Source organism: Kogia breviceps, chromosome 12, assembly GCF_026419965.1.
Source record: "Kogia breviceps isolate mKogBre1 chromosome 12, mKogBre1 haplotype 1, whole genome shotgun sequence".
Lineage (NCBI taxonomy): Eukaryota > Metazoa > Chordata > Mammalia > Artiodactyla > Physeteridae > Kogia > Kogia breviceps.
Window position 1 is genome coordinate 43,986,440 of NC_081321.1, and position 8,479 is coordinate 43,994,918.

General features: G+C 44.6%; 1 protein-coding gene and 1 non-coding gene across 2 annotated transcripts in view; both read left to right on the plus strand.

Annotated features, from left to right (window-relative positions):
• Positions 1-102: 102 nt before the first annotated feature.
• Positions 103-8,479, plus strand: part of NABP2 (nucleic acid binding protein 2) — a 40,740-nt gene continuing 32,363 nt past the window's right edge. The window contains exon 1 of the mRNA XM_067009508.1: positions 103-559. The gene's annotated coding sequence lies outside the window, so the exon portion shown is untranslated. The remainder of the gene's footprint in view (positions 560-8,479) is intronic.
• TRNAS-CGA (transfer RNA serine (anticodon CGA)) lies at positions 689-770 on the plus strand. Its single transcript has one exon. It is a non-coding gene; the product is annotated as a tRNA-Ser (tRNA).

The window sequence follows — 8,479 nt, forward strand, 5'->3', positions numbered from 1 at the left end:
CGGTGGGAGCGGCCGAAGCTTCGGGGAGGAGGCTGTTTCCTGGAGGGGGCGCACACTCCCCTGAGATCGCCCTTTACCGACCTGAAGCCTTTTCTCTTCTTGCCTTTCAACCAGGGAAGTGGGGTACCTCTCTATCCTACCCCAAGGGGATGCGCGTGGCATGAGAAGCCCCCAGCCCATAGCTCCGAGTAGTCCTCACCTTGCCCATTCTTAACCCCACGGAGCCCCTAATCCCAAGGAATACCGGACTCCTTTCCGCAAGAAGTTCCTTCCTTTCATCCATCCCCAGGAGTTCCCCGTTTAAGCTCTTTCTGAGCCTCCTTCGCCCCTAAGGCCATGCCCCAGGTCCGCCTCTCACTCTGTAACCCGAGGAGTCCGCTAACCGCTACCCTGGGGGCCCAGCCCCCCCCCCCCAACCGCTTCCTCTGCAGGCCTCACCATCGCCTCCTGAATAGCTTTACGCTCCTTGAGACCCTCATCTTCGTGGGGCGGGAGACCCTCCCTCCTTGGGTCACCCGGTCCACCAGACTCTATTCCTTTGAGCGGCGTGGAGGAAGAGGTAAGGAGCGGGGCGGGAGGAGGTCACAGGGTGTGTGTTTGGGCCTGGCCCGGCTTCTCTGTGTCGCACTCCCTCCGGGTCGCTGTGCGGACCCCTTCTGTAAATGCGCGGCGGAAGGTATTCTTGGAAGTCACGGTGGCCGAGTGGTTAAGGCGTTGGACTCGAAATCCAATGGGGTTTCCCCGCACAGGTTCGAATCCTGTTCGTGACGGCCGCTTTTTTTTTTCCTCTTCGAGAGTGTGTGAAGGGAGCCCCTTGTCTTCCACGTGTCTTTCGTGCACTTCCCTTTGTCTCGGAAACAGAAGCCCGAAGGTCTCACCTCTGGATTTGGGGGGAGGAGGCGGGAATGAGGGTGACCATGAGAAGCGTAATTATGCACAACTGTATTGGCTGCTAGGATACAAGGTACTTTCAGAGTTCTGTAACGTCAGCTTTGCAAGCAGAGTTTCATTCTTTTGGGAGGGCATAGCAAAGGATTTGGTTGAAGAAAGGTTAAGTTTTGTTCGGGAATGTGAATACCTGTTGTGCTATAATAGTCAAAACTGGAGTTTCCAGGTAAAGAGGGCACCTCTGGATTTCATGACCAGACGTCACATCTTGTAGGTCTGATTACAATGAAGACCCGGGAAACAAGGCATTCTCTCACTGGGATTGCTATGAAGAGCGGCACCTCAGGTATCACAGGGCTAGTGGGGAGTAGCCTATTGAATCATGAACGCTGCGCCAATCTAGCTGGAGCCAGAGTGTGCGAAGATAACTCACTTTTTATCGAGTACTCATTATGTGTTCTAAATTCTCCATGTTCCAAGTTCCTAGCTAGGGGATTAATCCTTCTCTAACCTCTAACCCTCCTGTACTCACTCAGCCGGTTCTTCCTATTCCCAATTGCTCACTGTGGGGAATATCTAGGATACCTGTTGAAGATGTTCTCTCTGTATTTTATTTCTTGCACAGCCACATCTCCAAGAAGGTTCCCCAGAGGGCAGGGGGTTCAAAGGTAATTCACAGAGCTTTTTACACATTTACACTTTGGAGTTTCCCACCTTCCTATCATTGCTTATGCTGTTTTTTCCACTCATGCTGTTTTTCCCTCACCACTTCCTTCCCCCTGCCCCCTACACCATTATAGTTTTCCATCCTCCCCGTCTTTTTACCCCTCCTCTTTGAGATTCTTGATTACAACAGCTAGAACCTACCACCACCATCCACTAGGTTGAATGCAAGGCATCTCCTTTGACACGCTTCTGCAAAAATTAATTAAAATAAAACAAGTTACATTATTCTACCTCCTAAATAGTCTCAACTGTGTCCACTTTTCTCAGAGGTGAGTGCAGGCTGGACCCACCACTTGCTGGAGCCTTCATTTGGAAGGTAGGGGTACTTTTGAGGACCACATGAGTTGATGTATATAAAGCTGCACTAAAGCATCCACACTACCCCGGTTTAAGGTAGCCAGGGACCTTAAACCCTTCCATGGTTGCTTTTTGTATTTCATGATCTGGTCCCTTTTTTTCTCCCCACTTTTTCATATTCACTACATTTCATCCACTGGTATCCACTGGTATTCTGTTAGTTCCTGGCATAGTATTTTTCACTGTTCATGCCGCTCTCTGCCTGAAATAATCTTTCTCATCCTTACCTTCTTCTCAGTCTCCACTTAAATATTGGTTCTCCTGGGAAGTCTTCTCTAACCACCTGTCTCCCACCATATCCTAGTCTCTAATCTTTCTATGTGAAATCCTTCTTCCCCCATAGAATATACACTCTTGGCACATATAAGCCACTCCAAAAAAATCTTTTTGCGTACATGGATTTTTTTTTTTTTTTTTTTTTTTTTTTAACGGTACGCGGGCCTCTCACTGCTGTGGCCTCTCCCGTTGCGGAGCACAGGCTCTGGATGCGCAGGCCCAGCGGCCATGGCTCACGGGCGCAGCCGCTCCGCGACATGTGGGATCTTCCCAGACCGGGGCACAAACCCGTGTCCCCTGTATCGGCAGGCGGGCTCTCAACCACTGCACCACCAGGGAAGCCCCATGGATGTTTTTTTAACATAGTCATGTGTACATGTTTTAATCTTCACTCAGACTGGACTGTAAGCTTCTTGAGAGTAAGGACTGTGTATTTTATTTGTTTGTACCTCCTCTACTAGGCCTTAGACTTAGATGTGATTAAAAAATGTACTGAATGAATAGAATCTAATAGGTTCTGTACTGGACTTCCTACCAAATCCCATTTTGCACACACTCAAATTTAAATATCTGAAGAGCCAAGACCAAAATTGACCAGCAGAGGGCAACAGACAACTATGTTGTGAAGAGAAGAAGGCCCCCATGGTTTACAAAATGGAGGATCTGGATCCAGAATATGCTGGCTGAGGTTGTTTGGTACTTGAGATACTACTTTTCACTCTCAGATGCTTGCCTTGTAACTCTGGGGGTGAGAGGCCAAGACTTTGAACCTTCCTGTACAATAGATAATTTCAAATTTAAACCATCCCCACAGCCCACCACCCACAATTCCTTCACCCTTCCATCCCAACAAATCCTATCTCTCTATCCTTATATTTTTCTTTGTGTTGCATAACCAGGCCCCCTTTCTCACTATTCTTACGTATTTACTACATTCTTCCCACTGGCATTCTTCATTTTCTGGTTCAGTATTTGGCCTTACTCTTCTGACCTGAAGTTACCTTCTGCACCTTGGCTTGCAGTCCCACTCATTTCAACCTCCTAAGGAACCTTCCATGAATATTCTTCCATTACAAGTTAAAATTCTCCTACTCTACTCATTCAATCCTTCTTTAATTTAGGACAAACAAAACTATACCTTCACTTGACACTTCCAAATCACCATGTTGTTTTCTACTTTTTTTTTTTTAAATAAAATGTATATCCTCTGGGACTTCCCTGCTGGTCCAGTGGTTAAGACTCTGAGCTCCCAATACAGAGGGCCTGGGTTCGATCCCTGGTCAGGGAACTAGATTCCACATGCTGCAACTAAGACCCGGCGCAGCCAAATAAATTAAAAGATAAATAAAATAAAATAAAATGTATACCCTCTGCCTGCAGCTCCATGCTATCTTTAATAGCCTGTGGTAGAAAACTTTGCTATGTTTGAAACCATTGATTTCTTATTGGGCTTGAGAGACATTGTACTTTCTTGCTTTTCTCTTAGAACACTGTTTCTCCATCTCATTTATTTTCTCCCTTCTTCTGTGGAGTTTTACTAAAGCTTCATTCTTTTCCCTCCTCTCGAGAGGGAAGCCCCAAGCTACCATTCCAGGCATGGCCTCTCAGCCACACCATCGTCGTATATCTCCAGCTGCCTATATGTCTGCACAGCTGACCTAATGTCACCTAAAACAGCAGTCCCCAACCTTGGCACCAGGGACCGGTTTCGCGGAAGATGGAAGATGATTTTTCCACGGACAGGGTTTGGGGGGGATGGTTCAGGCGGCAATGTGAGCGATGGGGGGGCGGCAGATGAAGCTTCGCTGGCTCGCCCGCTGCTCCCTTCCTGCTGTGCAGACCCTTACCGGTCCGAGGCCTGGGGGTTGGGGACCCCGACCTAAAACACAAACAAAACTTTTTCTTTCCCAGAATCACATTCTCAACTTTTCCCATTTGTTAATACTATTCTCTCAATTCCATCTATTTCCAACCTTAAGAATTGTCAGACATTTTCTATTCTGCCATGCCCATCATTCATCAATCATTGCTTCCTCCATCACATCTATTTCATGCTTGTGTTACAATGGCCTTCCAGGTGCCCCAGTTTCACCACACTTAAATCTCTAAACACTGCTTTCATCGTATTAATCCCCTGTCTAGGAATTTCAGTGCCCCATCTGTTCAAACACATGCTCCTATTATCAATATGCCTTGCCTAAATCACCCATTTTTTTAATCCTTAATTCTTTCCAGTAAGATACCCTAATCTAATCAGGCTGGGTTTCTCCACATCACAGCCTAATTCCTTCCTTCTGTCTCTTCACCTTAAAACCAGTGACTAGCTAATGCCACCCTATACTGATTTTTTCAGCTACAAATTCTTAGATCTTAATCAAAATTGCTTTTATGTGACTAAAAAGCTAGTGTGGGGAAATCTAACACACAGGAACTTATTATCCCATTGCAAGTTGTTGACTTGTTCCAAATGTTAAGAGGCTTGGATCTCTGCAGTTTATCCAGTAAAGCAAATCATTAGAGGACTTGAGCTGAAATGATCTCAACCTACACTTATTTCAGGAATGCTCTCATAGCACAAAACATTTCTGGAACTCCTTTACAGCTAGTTTAGGAGCCACATTTAAATGATTCATTACTTCAAAATTACTTTAAAAAAAAAAGCTGAGCACTAGCCACCTTTATCATGCATCTGTTTTCCAGATTTTGTTCCAGATTACTTCTGGAATTCCCTAAGGTCGCATTCTTAGCTTTCTTCGTGTTCTCTCTAGTGGCTGAATTCATTCCTGGAATTTCTTGATCACCTTTGGGAAGATAACTCCCAAATCCACGTCTTTAACCCTAACTTCTTGCTCTTAAGCTGTAGACCCACATTTCCTTTTTCTGGCTAACCCCCTCTTATGGGGAAGCACTTCCAACCGATTGTTCCCCACATGAGCTCATTCACCCCTGAAACCTGCTCATCCTCTTCTCCCTATTCAGGTTAATGACACTGTCCTCTCATTCACAGATTAGAAACCTCTGTCTTTATCTGTGACTCATCTTTAGTTACATGCCCCTTGTTATGTGCAGTGGTTGGGAGCCCAGGCTCTGGAATGACTTTCTGGTTTCAAATCCTAATTCTTACTATTAGCTACGTGAATTTTGTCCTTTGTCTCGTTTTCCCCACATAGAAGATGGAGATGATAAGTCTTTTTATAAAGCTGCTGGGATGACTACATGTTTAATATTTAGTTCGTGACTCACAGTACATGCTCAACCTGGCTGTTAGCCCCTTTCCTCATTGCCAATATCTGATCCTATTTGGAACTCAGCTCCAATGATTCCTGAGAAAACTTCCCTCCTGCATCCCACCAGGTAGATAGTTGATCCCTTTCCTCCTGTTGTCCCACTGTACTTGATTCCTACCTATTAGCAATATGCTATTCTGTATTTCCCGTTATTTGTTCAAGTGTACGGTCACCTAAGCTTTAAATTCCTTTCAAGGAATATACAATTATTTGTGTATCTCAAATGCCTAGAACCACATCTGGCACTTGACTGGTATGCTGTAAATGTTGGCTGAGTGAATCTGGTCAGTTACTAAGTCCTGTTGATTTTTTCTCTCCTCATGTCTCTGTCCTCTTTCCTGGTCTATTTCAAGCTCTAATCCTCTCACATGGATTACTGCAAAGCTTACTAATATTGTCACCAAATTTTCATTGTTTTCCCATCGTCATCAGAATCTTGAATTGGAAGTCACTCCTCTTCTCAAAAAACCTACCTGTAAAACTAAAATCCAAATTCCCTGCCATGTATTCAAGGCCTACCAAGAATTGGCCCCAAATTCTCTTTAGTTTTATCTTCCATTACTTCCTCCAACAAACTCTATGTTTCAGATTACACTAGTCTCTTCCCTCTTCTACATGTCCTTCACCTTTACTTGTTTTTTTTTTTTTTAACATCTTTATTGGAGTATGATTGCTTTACAATGGTTTCCACTTTACAAGATGAATCAGTTATACATATACATATGTTCCCATATCTCTTCCCTCTTGCATCTCCCTCCCTCCCACCCTCCCTATCCCACCCCTCCAAGTGGTCACAAAGCACCTAGCTGATCTCCCTGTGCCATGCAGTTGCTTCCCACTGGCTATCCACCCCACGTTTGGTAGTGTATATACGTCCATGCCACTCTCTCACTTCGTCACAGCTTACCGTTCCCCCTACCCATATCAAGTCCATGCTCTAGTAGGTCTGTGTTTTATTCCCATCCTACCCCTAGGCTCTTCATGATATTTTTCTTAGATTCCATATATATGTGTTAGCATACAGTATTTGTTTTTCTCCTTCTGACTTACTTCACTCTGTATGACAGACTCCAGGTCCATCCACCTCACTACAAATAACTCAATTTGGTTTCTTTTTATGGCTGAGTAATATTCCATTGTATATATGTGCCACATCTTCTTTATCCATTCATCCACTTGTTTTAATTCATGGTATCATCTCAGCCTAAAACAGAGGTTGCAAACTCTGGTCGACTCTCAGAGAGATGCAGTACCTTACCCAAGGTTGCACATCACAGAGCTGTTGTCCTTGAAGTCTGGGCTCCTAGCCACTCCACTATCTTGCCTTCACATCTCCAGACCAAAACATCTCCAAATATGGCCCACAGGGACCAGAAGCATCATGTGAAAAATGCCAGTCTCTGAGTATAGGGCCCACTAAGCCCCACTCCCAGGTGATTCTGATGAAGTATAGAATTAATGACCTCTGCTCTAGAAATGGATCTTCCCCGACCACCAGATCTAGGGCAGAAACCCTGCTTTGTGTCTGTCCTGACCCTTACCCCAGTTTGTAATTACATTAATTACAGTTTGTAATTACATCTCCCCTTTTCCCAATTTATTTTTCTCCTAGGACTCATGCTACCAAACATAACATGTTTTTCTTATTATCTTGTTTCTTGTCTGTCTCCTCAACCAGAGTTTTACAGGGAGGAGGGCAGGGGCTTTGGTGGTTTTGTCACAGCTGTATGTATCTCCAGCACACAGGACAGTGCCTGGAGCTCCATAAGTATGGGTTGAATAAACTGATGAGTAATTAAAAAAAAAAAAATTCTGGTGGATCCTATGTTTTTGTTTTGTTTCTTTTTTTGGCCCACATTAAAAAAAAAAATTGAGCCAACATTTAAAAGTTGTGACATTTAGCATAAACATTAGGATGTCCAAAAGTTCTTGAAAAAATAATAGGGGCAATGTTGGGCCCCTGTTCTTGTATAGCAGTGACCAATCAGAGCTGCACTGCCAGATGCCCATTCTCTCAGGGCACATATTTGTCACCTAGCCAGTTTCAAAAATCTCTCTCAACAAATACAAGCATACAGTGAAGAGATTAGGCTAATGGTGGGACAACTGCCTATGTCCTGATGTTACACAACATAAAGATCATCTCCTGTGATATCTTTTATCCCCAGAAATGGTTAATTTGAATCTCTCTGACTCTAGGGGATTCCCTGGTGGTCTGGTGGTTCAGACTCTGCACTTTCACTGCTGAGGGCCCAGATTCAATCCCTGGTCGGGGAACTAAAATCCCACAAGCCGCGCAGTGTGGCCAAAAAAAAAAGAATCTCTCTGACTCTAGATCTAATCCTGTTTAGGAAAAATAGGGGTTAGAGGAATAAGTTAAAGGACGCTGTGAAGAAGCAATCAGTCAAATCCGAGACCACTCTCTAAACAACTGGCCCAATTCTCTTCAACAAATAAGTGTTACCAAAAAAAGGTTGTTCCAGGAATCCAGACTAAGAGAGTTAAAACACATAACCTTTTGTAATGGCATGGTTCCTGGACTGGATCCAGGGTTGGACAAAAATCAGCTCTAAAAGTACTTTTCTTAGACCAACTGGGGAAGGGTGAACATAGATTTGTATTAGATTAAGGATACGTTGTTAACTTTAAGCATTTGTTATTTTGGCAACGTAGAAAAATGTTCTGAATTTTCAAATGTATATACTAAAGTGAAAAAACAACAAACCCTCTCTACTTCCCTGCCCATTGTCCTGACCTTAAAAGCCTAGAACAGGGCTTCCCTGGTGGCGCAGTGGTTGAGAGCCCGCCTGCCGATGCAGGGGACGAGGGTTCGTGCCCGGTCCGGGAAGATCCCACATGCCGCGGAGCGGCTGGGCCCATGAGCCATGGCCGCTGAGCCTGCGCGTCCGGAGCCTGTGCTCCGCAACGGGAGAGGCCACAACAGT